The sequence below is a fragment of the Triticum urartu genome, chromosome 7 (assembly GCF_003073215.2).
Source record: "Triticum urartu cultivar G1812 chromosome 7, Tu2.1, whole genome shotgun sequence".
NCBI classification, from domain to species: Eukaryota; Viridiplantae; Streptophyta; class Magnoliopsida; order Poales; family Poaceae; genus Triticum; species Triticum urartu.
In genome coordinates, this window is record NC_053028.1 from 429722184 (window position 1) to 429737204 (window position 15021).

A 15021-nucleotide genomic window follows, 5' to 3' on the forward strand; every position below is an offset into this window, starting at 1 on the left:
GCCGCTGCATCTTCGATCCAATGGCTCCCCGGTGCTCATATTAGGTGCTCCCCGTAGCTTAATTACCCGCTACGGTGATTGGAGTAGTTGTGGGCCAAATGCTACGAAAATATAATCTAAACCGACCGGAATAAATGCCTACACAAATTAATCCAAGGTTGGAGTGCCCCTCGCAATGTAAATAGCTCCAGCTTTGTGCGGGATCTAGAGGTAGTAGCTTCAACGCGTGGAAGGTACGGTGTGAGAAAGCAAGGTCAATCGAGAGACATATAGATAGAGAGACAAAGTGAGTGTGGTCCGACATTCATTGAACAAATATATATGCTCTGGAGAGATATTGTCCGATTGAGATTTTTGGCAAGGGTGAGGGCTGTAAGATAGAGCTTGAGAGATGATCCAGTCACAGAGGTGTAGATATATTTTGTGCGTGGGAGGAAGCAAGGTCAACCGATCACATAGGGTCGCCGTGCGATCGAAAGAGTGAGACGGGTTGGAGAGAGTGGCCTAGATAGACGATGTGCGTGAGAGAGTATACAATGTGAATAGGTCGAATTGGGCTCAACATGGTGATATATCATTTTTGTCCGAGAAAGAGCGAGGTCAATCGGGACATATGAAGAGAGAGAGAGAGAGAGAGAGAGAGAGAGAGATTGAGTGAGTGTGGCCCACCATGAGGTCGAAAGAGTGGTGGCGGCTTGGATGGACTGACCTAGATAGACAATCTGCGTGAGAGAGTATAGAGTGTGTCGATCGAGGCCCGAACAGGGAAATATATCATTTGTGTGTGAAAGAAAATGAGGTTAAGTGAGACTCAGACAAAGGGAGCGAGATTGAGCGAGTGTGGCCCGCCGTGTGGAAGAAAGAGTGAGACAGTCTCGAGGGAGTGACCTAGATATACAACGTGCGTGCGTGCGCATGCACGAGAGGTTGGGGGGCTAGATAGGCAATGCATGTATTTAGCGTGAGAGGGTGAGAGGGAGAGGGGGGAGAGAGAGAGCTCGGCATGGGGTGCAATGGCGGGTGTGTGAGGTAAATACATTTGGTAACAGAGTGGAAAAAGGGGTTGTGTAGTTGAGAGACTTAGAGATCGAAACATGGAGAGAAAGAATGAACGTGTTTTGGAAACCGATAGCTTCCTAAGGTGGTTAGGGGAGGAAGATTGACCGATATAGGAAGTATGTAGCGTCTGTGCGGGGGGGGCTAAAAACAACATTTGAATGTACATAGTACGAGACTTAATATCGATGTTTCAATTCGGTGTACATTGTAAGATTTGAACCGAGGACCGGGCATACGGGTAATTATTTCGAATTCGTGCCATACTAAGTTTCGAAAAGTTGACATTGACTCAGTTTGTTGTGCTATTCTGTAGGTCATATGTTTGAATCCATCCAAAAGTTTTCTCACTACCATGGTGTTCATCATATACATATGAATTTGTATTAAAAAAGTAGTGTGGATACAGTGAAATGCGAAATCCACGTTAGAATTGGAGATCGCTACGTGACACACACTCTAATTCAAATAACTAACTACGTGACACACACTCTAATTCAAATAACTATTTATGTGACACACACTCTAATCCATGTTAGCGTGGGTACCGTTTTGATTTTTTTTCAAATAACTCCTCATTAATTAATTTATAGTACTCCCTCTGTTCACTTTTATAAGACCTTGAAGACATTTCAGACAATGTGCAAAACAGTTCATCTTAAGTTGTCTAAAACGACTTACAAAAATGAACGGATGGAGTATCTCATTTCGGATGACTAATTATTGCAAGGAAAACACGAAAACACGGGCATGGTAATACATACAGATTCGTTTGCAAATGAAAGAAGATTCGTTTGCATTCTCAAATGTAGGCGCATCAGGCAAACCAGGGTCGTGTCGGGGTGGATGCTGCTTCGGTGCCTTAAAGGCAACTGCCTTTGGGTCACTGACATGTGGGCCAGCCACCTGTTGGGCCCATATGTCATGGACACAAAGGCAGGTGCCTTAAGGCACCGAAGCATAGTCCTATCGGGGTGGTCACGTGTGTTGGACGGACGCGTAGCACCCAGCCACCCACCCCCCTCCCCCCCCAAAAAAAGGACGACGACAATATAAGTTCGCGCTTCCACGTTTTGGATTGAAATATCTGGCGGCCCCAATTCCAGCCCTGCAAAATCTCGCTTCTCCACCGTCCCCTTCCGCGCCCAGATTGCTCAAATCCCTAATTCGCCACCAACCCTCGAATTGCCCCTCGTCTCGTCTCTTTTCCCACCATTCCCCACCTCTGTGTCGGACGACGACGACGAAGACGACGGTCGCGCTTCACCACCGCACCGGAGCTACCTCATCTACGCCCTCGTCCACTGCACCAGGTGGTCCACCGACAACGTCGGCCGCCGCAACCGACATGCCTCACAGACACCGAATTCCACCGCATCAGGTGTGCTTCATCGACGCCGTCTCCCAGCTCACCGGGGCTACTTCACCGAGCACATCATCGCACCTCCGCCCCCCGAGGCCGTTGGGGCTTCACCAATGGTCTCGTCCACCGCATCGTAGCGCTCCGCTGCCACTCAAGATCTGCATCCGTGCGCGGCCAGCCAACACCAGCGCATCACCCTCAACGGCTCTGAAGTGACCCGCACTCTAGCTAGGCGAGCATGCCCAAACGCCGGCCCAAACTAGGTATCCACACATCACTCCCTTGTGCACTGTTCCGACGATGTTTGGATATCCTTTCACTGCTCTCTTAGCTTACACGCCTATGCAACTCTGACCTTAACTCTTATTTCTTCTGGAGATATCATCTGAAACAAGCAAATCCATATTTTAGCGAAGCATGACGGTGCTACGGGATCTGGTACACATCCTGCACACCCGTATAACCTTGTAAGTATCTGTCCTCTGGTCAACATCAATGTCAATTCCTCTTATTTCATCAACCATTCGCCATGTCAAAAATGCAGAGGGGGATGCAAGGAGCACAAGGCCTGCACATCCAAGCAAGTGGTAACATGGACTTGTACATGGAACATCCCAAGCGCAAGCAGAGCTGCAGTGAGCCTGTACAACGAGCTAGCGTAAGTCCCTGCATTTCATTTAATTCGTACTGGCATTCGTGTATGATTTGTGTGCAGTGGCTGATCCACGAATTCAAGTTACCAGGGGCGAACATTTAACTTAAAAAATACGAAGGCACTTGCACTCCGGAAATCAACATAACTTGAGAAATGTGAAGCTACATGCACTTTGAAAACCAGCTAATGATCCAAAGTAGTTCAGATTATAAACACTAAATGATGCAAGCACCAAAAAACACAAAATGCAACATGGTGTACAAGGACTACAAACATGGTCTGTACCTGCTTGAATTATTCGTTCTCTGGCTGAAAATATCGAAGTGTAATTGCACGTATAACCAGTGCGCAAACTGCATATCAATATATCTATCCTGCACAAGTATGTTAATAGTTTCAAACAACAGATTAGAAAAGTATTTATGCTACGTTGTCATGATACGGGGACTTTCTGGTAGATGGCCTCGACGTTTCCTCAAGCTATGAAAATGCACTATAATTTGCTTGTCATCAATGCCTGCAAATCTCTGTCTCTCTCAACATAGTAGATCATCATTAGACACTAAATCCTTCAATGAGCTTGCAAAATGCTTGCATTAGATCCCTCATTAGACACTATATGTTCATCACCAGGAGCATGTAAAATGTTTGCATCAAATCCTTCATTAGCAGTCTGTTCATTAGACAATTTAGGCTCAAGAACAACATGAGCTTGTATGTTTGCATTGGAAACTTGATTAGATACATCAGATTCAGTCGGTTCAGTATTGATTGGGGGAGTTATAAAATAAGTAGAAATTGGTTTCATTTTCTCATAGATTCCCTACATACAAGCAATTTTACAACACCGTCAGGTTTAACTATTGGCCAGAAATTGAAGAGTTGAATTAGATATAATCAGGGATGTGAAGTACCTGCTCGTTGCGCATGCTACTCTTGCAAGTTGCGACTGTCCGTTTGCGCAAGCTCGATGCCATGCCCATGTTGCCGTCGCTGCCTCCCACGCAGGCTACACCCAGGGTTGGATCTTCATCTTCTTGTCCTTCCGTTCGCTTGAAGCCCGACGACTGCCCTCCAATGAGGGCGCGAGGAAGTGTTGTGTCAGTCTGTCCAGTGGTGGCTAGGTTAGGAGCGAACCAGACTAGAGGCTGGAGCGAATGAATTGGGATTTTTCATGTTGTCGATCGATATGGGAGGCGCTCGTTTGGGCCGCGAGCCTGCTATAGGGCCTGCCTTGCACTTATGTTATTGGCCCATCCAAATTGAAACATTTTTCTTCATTTTTTATATTGCCTGCTCGTGCGTTGGGATGAACAAAACTAGCGTGGGCCAACCTGGACGACTCAAACTAGGTGCACACTTTCCAGCCACCTGAGGCGGCTGCCCATACCATCCCCTATGGTGGCTTCGCCCCTTTTTGCGTGTATGATTGGATAGTGAAAAATATTCCAGTGGCGCTTTTGATTTACCCACAGAATGGTTTAATTGCTCATTTCTATGAACTGAGTTCGCCAATAATGTGAAGGATGCCAGTCTTTTCATCCTATTGTAGATGCTTAGATCTCGATATGCCAAAAGTAATCGCATGAAATATACAGTAAAAGCCAGTGTGATGTGTTTGGCTACAACTAGTCTGACTACACGTCCTCATATAACATATCAAGGATGCACCATCTTACCAGATTAACCATTCGACTTACCCATGCAGTGTGGGAAGAAAGAAGTATTGGGACTGTGTATCCAAGCAATTGATGCCATGGACTCCTTCGTACAACCTTGTAAGCGAAAAGGAAGTTGCAGTGTGCCTGTACAAAGAACTAGCGTAAGTTCAGTTACCTGCTTCTCAGAATTTTAGTTAACCACTTATTGCAAAATTGTTCAATTACGTTGCTTGGCTTAATTTAGTTTGCTACTGATTACATAATGGCACAGCATGTTAATCATATTGTAGACTGCGCCTATCTATGTGTTTGATACTTACTGTCAAGAATTACATGTTTGCCTTAACTTAAATATCTACTTGTTTGTTTAACTGCTTTGCTGCTGCAACAGCGGGTTACAATGATGTTAATAACTACTTTTCAGCATCCAATTGAAACTCTTCAATTCCTTGTTTGTTTAACTGGTTTGCTGTTATAACTCCCATGAGATGTTTTGCTAACTTCAACTTTTCTGAATCCAATCAGAACTTTAATGGCAAACAGGTTAGCCCAAGATCAAAGAGCGAGGTCCCCATGGACGTTGCATCATCCCACAGCAGTGGCACCGGCCCAATCATGCATTATGAATTGCCAACTGCTGATGCTCTAGAGGCTAAACTAGTGGTAGAAAGAGATTCTGCTTCTGCACTTAGAGATGAAGTTGACATGTTGAGGAAGCAAACAGCACAATCATTAAATATTTGGTGGATTTCAAAATGAAGCAAGCTGAGACTGACTAGATTGTTAAGGTCCTGAAGGAAAAAAGTGTTGGGTTTCGTAGTAATTTCAAAAAAATTCCTACGCACACGCGAGATCATGGTGATGCATAGCAACGAGAGGGGAGAGTGTTGTCTACGTACCCACGCAGACCGACTGCGGAAGCGTTGACACAACGTAGAGGAAGTAGTCGTACGTCTTCACGATCCAACCGATCAAGCACCGAAACTACGGCACCTCCGAGTTCGAGCACACGTTCAGCTCGATGACGATACCTGGACTCCGATCCAGCAAAGTGTCGGGGAAGAGTTCTGTCAGCACGACGGCGTGGTGACGATCTTGATGTACTACAGCAGCAGGGCTTCGCCTAAACTCCGCTACAGTATTATCGAGGACTATGGTGGCTGGGGGCGCCGCACACGGCTAAGGAATAGATCACGTGGATCAACTTGTGTGTCTCTGGGGTGCCTCTGCCTCAGTATATAAAGGATTAGAGGGAGGAGGCTGGCCGGCCACAGGAGGCGCGCCAGGAGAGTCCTACTCCCTCTGGGAATAGGATTCCCCCCCCCAATCCTAGTTGGAATAGGATTCACGGAGGGGGAAAAGAGAGAGAGGGGGCGGCCACCTCTCCTAGTCCTAATAGGACTAGGGGAAGGGGGAGGCGCGCAGCCCATGTGGGGCTGCCTCTTCTCTTTTCCACTAAGGCCCATTATGGCCCATTTAGCTTCCGGGGGGTTCCGGTAACCTTCTCGGTACTCCGATAAAATCCCGATTTCACCCGGAACACTTCCGATATCCAAACATAGGCTTCCAATATATCAATCTTTACGTCTCGACCATTTCGAGACTCCTTGTCATGTCCGTGATCATATCCGGGACTCCGAACAACCTTCGGTACATCAAAATGCATAAACTCATAATATAACTGTCATCGTAACTTTAAGCGTGCGGACCCTACGGGTTTGAGAACAATGTAGACATGACCGAGACACGTCTCCGGTCAATAACCAATAGCGGGACCTGGATGCCCATATTGGCTCCTACATATTCTACGAAGATCTTTATCAGTCAGACCGCATAACAACATACGTTGTTCCCTTTGTCATCGGTATGTTACTTGCCCGAGATTCGATCGTCGGTATCCAATACCTAGTTCAATCTCGTTACCGGCAAGTCTCTTTACTCGTTCCGTAATACATCATCTCACAACTAACATATTAGTTGTAATGCTTGCAAGGCTTATGTGATGTGCATTACCGAGAGGGCCCAGAGATACCTCTCCGACAATCGGAGTGACAAATCCTAATCTCGAAATACGCCAACCCAACATGTACCTTTGGAGACACCTGTAGTACTCCTTTATAATCACCCAGTTACGTTGTGACGTTTGGTAGTACCCAAAGTGTTCCTCCGGTAAACGGGAGTTGCATAATCTCATAGTTATAGGAACATGTATAAGTCATGAAGAAAGCAATAGCAACATACTAAACGATCGGGTGCTAAGCTAATGGAATGGGTCATGTCAATCAGATCATTCAACTAATGATGTGACCTTGTTAATCAAATAACAACACTTTGTTCATGGTCAGGAAACATAACCATCTTTGATTAACGAGCTAGTCAAGTAGAGGCATACTAGTGACACTAAGTTTGTCTATGTATTCACACATGTATTATGTTTCCGGTTAATCCAATTCTAGCATGAATAATAAACATTTATCATGATATAAGGAAATAAATAATAACTTTATTATTGCCTCTAGGGCATATTTCCTTCAAAAAGGAAATTAAATTCCTACTTGGTAAATCATAGGTGAAATGTTCTTTCCATAGTTGAATAACCTTTGTGTTGTCTGTTCATGTAATCAATCAAACCATTTGTTTTAGAGATCATGTAATAATTGTTTTTTTTGTTTTTTTGTAATTTTATTTGAGCACAAGTCTGTATTAATTGATAAGACTCGGAGACATTTCATTTGGATTGCTGTGCCAGACCTACAAATATGCCAATCGGGCTGAATGTGCATTCAGCAATAGTAGTATAGCTGGACCATAAGTGCCACGCATCGGAAAGGGCCAAGATGTTGGCTAAAAAAAGGATGCTGTTGTAGCCAAAAAAAAGTACAGCGGTCTGGCTTATGTATGTTAGTTGATATTATTGATCCATATACTCTATAAGTGTTTATATGTCTGTTAGTTCCGTGCATTCTTGGTTGATTGACTCGGTATTTGAATCTTGATACATCGCTTGTGTACATATCTAAATGGGAGTACACATTATGCTGCGTGTGACATTTGAGTTGGACATGAAGTGTTCCAAATATTCGAATTCACCTTAAACTGGATTCGAGATTCTGAATTTGAGTATCGGCATTTCTAAACCATATTCATATATGACAGTGGAATACATATTTGTCGTCCTTTTGAATATATATAAAAACACATAGAATGATTTATAAAGATTCATATAGGAATACAAAATGGATTCGAATTTAGTTGCCAGGGTAAACGTGGATGCTTATTGTCCCAAAATTTGAAAGAAACAGCAAAATGTCCACTCCCACATTGGCTGCCCGAAGCCAAGTGTTTGGGAGATGGAAATTACTATCTACCCATTACACGGACAATCCATCGGCCCGATTTCCACTGCTCTAAATAGGGGTAGGTTAGTAACTTCAATTAGACATGACACGGCCGCCTCTGAGCCCATTCCGACATAGTGGGCGTCAAACATGGGCGGCAAAACTCATTTGATTCAAGCTCGTCCAAAAGACCTCTGTTTCTCCCTCCATTCCCCATTCATACACGGTGGGCGGCAAAACACCCTCTCCTTGTCTGAAATAGATGTAGGCTAATATTTTAAATAGGGGCAGATGTGTAACTTCCATCAAACATGACACAACCGCCCTACCTGTCAGCCCCGTTCATACACCGTGGGCGCCAACCGTGGGCGGCAAAACACCCTCTCCTCGCCCGAAATAGTTACCCGTAAATATTTGGGAGATGCGAGATTATCGTCCTATCCCCAACCGACGAGACATCCAAATTTGAAACGGGGGATAAGTTCGTAACTTTCCCATATTTCAGACAGGCGCGTCCCAAAAACATGGTTCCCCGTACCTCTCCCTCCATTTTTCCCATTCATACACCGTCCGCGCTAGAACACCCCATTCCCACACCAGCCTCCGTCCGCCACCCCATCCATCGCCGCCGTCCTCCACCACATCCATCGCCACCGTCCTCCACCATGCAGGAGCGCCTACCAAGACCGCGTCGTCCACTGCTAGAGATGGACGTTTCTCATCCACGGCGACGGACCAATAGCCTTGCATCGCGTCCTCTCGCTTCATCGGCGTCGTCGTCCTCTTTGCCCGGGCCGCTCACACGACCTTCTCTTCCACCGCAACAGGACTTATCCCCCGATGCACCCGTCTACCGTCGCAAATCTGCTTCAATGCCACCGACAGCCATCGCACCCCCGATGCCTACACGGTGCTGCAAGAGAGGTGGTACTTCATATCTCCTCAACTTTTTGATCTCAACCAGAAAATAGATCTTAACTTGGTTACTCTACTTTCTTTTCAGCTCTTAGAATTTAGTTCTTAGTTCGAAGCAAACAATGGATGCTAAATATCATTTCTCGAGTTTGCTTCTTCAAATCTGCCATGGCACAGCCATAATACGGTTTAATTGATCATGCTTAGGGTTTAATTGATCATGTTGGTTCCGTGGTGGTTTCTTTAATAGAAATCAGAGGGGAAACCCTCTTTTGCTAAAAAAAATATATGCTTAGATTTTCCCCCTTTTATGATCACTATACGATTAGAATACATGCTTCGTGTCATAATAACACTGCTCCACCCATCAAGCTAAACAAGCTTAGTTGTTCAAATACGAATCTGATATTATTAAAACAGAGTTGTTTAATTGGTCAGCTAAATGTTCCTAAATTAGTTTCGAAAATGCATGTTCGCCGCTCGGGTGTGTATCTCTGTGTGTGGTCTGGTCAGCACGGTTGGGGAGGTGAACTTTGCATATGCAGGGGTTTATAGGGCGACACTCTCCGAGTTGAAACCGCAATGCATTCCATATATAATCTGACTACTTTTTATGTTTTCATGAATCTCAGATTCTGAACAACATCATAATGATTATGAGCTTGCGCGCATGAAAATAATAAAGTAGAACAATGCCATGGCTGTCAAACTTGGCATTAAGGGACTGAAATCAAGTATGGATGCAATGCAATGCAAACACTCTCCACCTACAGATTCATGCTCAGAATATGACCCTAACAGTGATTCTGAGCTAGAGGGAGACCTAAGTCAATGTAGCTCCCTAGTGGAGGATTCAGAGGAAGATGCCCTATCTTATTCACCCATCAAGGTACTTTCTCTAACTTTCCAAGGTTACATTGCTCGCACATATCTTGCAACTATGCTTTGCATTGCTTCTACTTTGTTGAACTGCCATTAGCTTAGTTTACACATCGTGTATGTGAATACACCCTGCCTATCCATTTTCAGTACATATTCCATCTGTCATCATACCATATTTATCCATTCAAATGATGTTCTTGTGTATCCGACGTTCAAAAGGAAGAGGGCGATTGCTGATCGTGGAGGAGCACAAGCAAAGTATTTGGAAAAGGAAGTGGCACCTAATAAACAAATAGCCCATTAGGTGTAGTTGCAATATCACCTGACCCACAAAATACCCCAACTCTAGCAGACTCTAGCCCTACTACACTGGTCATTTCTGATGCCCCAACTCAGCAGACCCCAACTGCAGCAAACAGTATGATTATGCCAGTTGACATAGCACCAGCTGTACGACGCAAAACCCCCATTCCAGCAAAAGAGTACACCAAATCCAGTTGCCAAATCCCTTTTCGAACCAGAGAGAGCCCCAATTGTAGCAAATAGGACCCCTGTTCCATTTCTTCCCAGTTTAGAAGACGAAGCTTATGTTGTTGTCAGGAACTTTGTGCGCATCTTTCCTTCATGGAAAGATTATACCGCAGGCACAAAACAATTTCCAGTCTTCCTCCGCAACTTATGCGTAAGTAATGTACTAATGTTATTCATGGTCATTACTGCATATGTTTCTGCTGACAGAAGACACAAGATTTCATTCTTTTAAATAGGCAAGGCGCAAACTGGATTGTGATGACGAGCAAGGGTTGGTTGCGCTTTTCAAGCACTCATTGATGAAGTATCGTTCCTACCTGAGGCAAGCGCACTTCGATGGCAAGCCTCTGAATGAAATTTCTATGAAGTCTCCGGTGCTACATTTATCCGACGGTGACTGGAATAATCTTGTTACACATTGGTCTTGGCTACAGCGTAAGATACTGTCTATGATATCACATCACAATTTGAACTACATTTCTGCATTTGCCTTAATGTCTCACTTGTACAAAAACTGTTAGCACAAGAACATTCGTTCTCAAGGGACCACGGAATCTCGCAACTATACTGCACACTGCATTGCTCTTGTGAGTACCTCTTGCCCTGTATGACCATACTTACTTTCATAGCTGTTTGATTATGTAGCATCACTGCACATGTTAGCCTCGTAATCGTCCATTTGGTGGACATTATAAGATCCGTATGGACTCTTACATAAATTTAGAATCAACCCAATGCTTTTGAAGAGGTTTAGCTCTGCAGTCCTCTTGTAAGGACTGAACGTGGTCTATCACTATACTTACATTAACAGCTACTCCCTCTATCCCATAATATAAGAACGTTTTGTACAGTACACCAGTGTTCAAAACACTCTTGTATTAAGGGAAGAAGGATTGGTTCATTTTGTAGCATTCTGCATCTTATCTCCCTCGCCCACCATTTACTAAAAAAGATCATATCTATATTTAATCTTACCAACAAGTAGAATACACAGACAATGCCAGTGCAGAAGTGTAGCCCATTGCTCTTGTCAGTACATTTTGTCCTGTAACGCTTGTACTTCCAGGGATTGGTAGTTGATTATGTAGCATCAATCTGCATCTTATCTTCATTATCCTCTATCCCTTCCAGTATTATCATATCTATAATTACTCTCTACAAAATGTAGAGTACAGGCAATGCTTATCAAGAAGATTTTGTGCTGAAATTCTTGAGTTATCCTTCCCTTGCCATGGAGAAGGGCATTATAAAGCCGGTGTTAACTGTTAATGTAAGTCAGTCCTTCTAAAGCCTTTATCCTCAACTGCTGTTTAATTTGCTCATACTCCCTATCGTTTACTGCTGTTTAGTTTGTTGTTTCTACCAAAATGCATGTTCGTAAGAATCGTAAGTTCTAAGTTTTACTTGTAAAACCAAATTCCTTATTCATACCATGCACATTACTTAATACTCCCTATATGTATGCTTGTTTTTGTGGATCTATAATCCAGTGTGTGGTGAAGCAACCCACATTTGCACCTTGTCATCTCCTGTTTTATCTTACTGATGTGGCTGATGATATGAACAACATGCCATGCACATTATCCAAAATAGATACAATGATTTTCTTTGCCCTTCATCTATGCTTGTTATGTTGACATGGTAATCCAGTAGTGTGGTGAAGCTCCCTGCATTATGAACAATGCCAAATTATGCTATTGATATTTTGAACATACTCTTTCTTTTCTAATTTGAAATTGGATAGAATTGACAGAACAGTTATCATCTTTGTTTATACACCTGCAAAACCTGTCATCTCTCTACTTTGTTTCAGGGTGATATGCCTGATGGCATGCACAAGTCTGCTGAAGGCTGTGAGACAAACCCAACATATATTGCAGCAAAGAAGGCAAAACATCTTGAAGATAGCGAGACAACCCCAAAGTCTTGTCTTGATGCAGTGTTCAAGTTACTTGAGACTAACAGACAGACAAGCTCACAGAATTCGTTGTCTGAATCAGTTCGACTTCTTCAGTCCCAAGTTCTAGCAGAAAGGCATTATGCAACTCAACTTCAACTTGAAGTCCTATCTCTAAGAAAGATTGCGGAGAACACCAATGAGAACCTCATCGCTAAGCAGCTACACCTGGAAGCTATGACCGACATGCTAGGCCGGTCTCACAGCCTTGCTCAGCAGCTTGCGCAGCAGTTCCCCCGCAAGGCTAACCTTTCTTGAACTGTCTTGGAAGTGGTCTCGGTTCAGTATTATTTTGTTACGCTACAATGGTGCCCAGTTTTTGTAATCTGCTTCTTCGTTGCACTTTATGATCACTGGTGGCGAACTTTGATGCCCAGTGGATGTAGTATACCTTAAATCCTTTATTGTGTAGTGTAGGTTTACTCTTAGTTACTATGTCGTAATTTCTTTATTGTATAGATTAGGTTTGTTCTTAATTCCTACTAGTTACGCAGCAGCCTGAAATGAACCCCGGCCCATGATTGTGCGAATCAAATCACGGGCTTTTAACAGGCCAAAATTGTCTGGGTCCTTGTTTGTCCCAATCAGATATCGGCTGCGAGCAGGCCGGATGCAAACCGGGCCATAGTTAGGCCCAACTATACGATGGGCTTTTAACAGGCCAAAATTAATATAGGGCCAAAATGTTAAACGGGCCCTTAACAGGACAAAACTAATATCAGGCCGAATTACTAAGTGGGCCTTTAGCAAGTGGGCCCAAAAGCATAGTGTCCAGTTGACGGGCCGAATCTGATATGTGCCATAATTGAGCCCAAAGCCTCTTAAAGGGCCGGACCTGATCTGGGCCGTAATTTGGCCCAGAACGTGGTAGGCTTTTAATGGGCCGGATCTCATATGGGCCACTATTAGGCCCGGAGTGTGGCAGGCCATTAATGGACCGGATCAAATATGGGCCGGCATTTGGCCCAAAACATGGCAGCCAGTTAATGGGCCGGCCTACTAGGGTCCTCAAAATCTTGTGGGCCTACAGCTGGGCCGGCCCATTAATGTCGGTGAAATCTTGTGGGCCTTTAGCTGGGCCAGCCCATTATGACCCGCAAGAATCTTGTGGGCCTTTAGCTGGGCCGGCCCATTATGGCACAAAAAAGTCTTGTGGGCCTTTACCAGGGCCGGCCCATTATGGCCCGCAAAATCTTGTGGGCCTTTAGCTAGGCCAGCCCATTATGGTCCGCAAAATCTCATGGGCCTTTAGCCGGGCCAGCCCATTATGGTCCGTAAAATCTTATGGGCCTCTAGTTGGGCCGGCCCATTTAAACTTGTTGGGCCGTGCCACGTGTCGACGTATCATAGGCTCCTTCTGTCCAGTGAGTGGATGACATCTGTCCCGACGATGAGCCGACACGTGTCTCCTCTAGCCAATGATGATTTACACGTGGAAAATCCCCATTGGTCGGGGATGTTAACGGGTTATCAGATCCAAAACCCGACCCGATAGCTTAACGGTGTTCCTTTACGGTGGATGCCACGTGTCGGTCACCCTTGACGAAAGCACTTCTGTGACGCGCGATTTATCATCATGGAAGTGGACACTTCCGTGATGATAATTTTGGTAATGTCATGGAACACTTCTACGACAGCACGGGTATGACTATCTTGATTCTGTCATAAATTTGTCATGGATGTACATGCATGACAAAAAAGCGACCTACTGTGACAAACACGTATCATCACGGAAGTGTATTTTTTGTAGTGTAACTATGGACCTGAAGGTCTGAGGTAAACTACTCACACTTCATCGGAGAGGCTATGGTGTTGATGTAGAAGCCCTCCGTGATGGATGCCCCCTCCGGCGGAGCTCTGGAACAGGCCCCAAGATGGTATCTCGTGGATACAGAAGGTCGCGGCGGTGGAATTAGGTTTTTGGCTCCGTATCTGATCGTTTGGGGGTACGTAGGTATATATAGGAGGAAGGAGTACGTCGGTGGAGCAACAGGGGGCCCACGAGGGTGGAGGACGCGCCTGGGGGGGTAGGCGCGCCCCCCTACCTCGTGGCTTCCCTGTTGGTTGCTTGACGTAGGGTCCAAGTCTCCTGGATCTTGCTTGTTCCAAAAATCACGTTCCCAAAGGTTTCATTCCGTTTGGACTCCGTTTGATATTCCGTTTCTTCAAAACCCTAAAATAGGCGAAAACAGCAATTCTGGGTTGGGCCTCCGGTTAATAGGTTAGTCCCAAAAATAATATAAAAGTGGATAATAAAGCTCAATAATGTCCAAAACAGTAGATAATAGAGCATGGAGCAATCAAAAATTATAGATACGTTGGAGACGTATCAAGCATCCCCAAGCTTAATTCCTACTCATCCTCGAGTAGGTAAATGATAAAAATAGAACTTTTGATGTGGAATGCTACTTGGCATAATTTCGATGTAATTCTTCTTAATTGTGGTATGAATATTCAGATCTTAAAGATTCAAGACAAAAGTTTCATATTGACATAAAAATAATAATACTTCAAGCATACTAACAAAGCAATCATGTTTTCTCAAAATAACATGGCCAAAGAAAGTTATCCCTATAAAATCATATAGTCTGGCTATGCTCTATCTTCACCACACAAAAGTATTTAAATCATGCACAACCCCGATGACAAGCCAAGCAATTGTT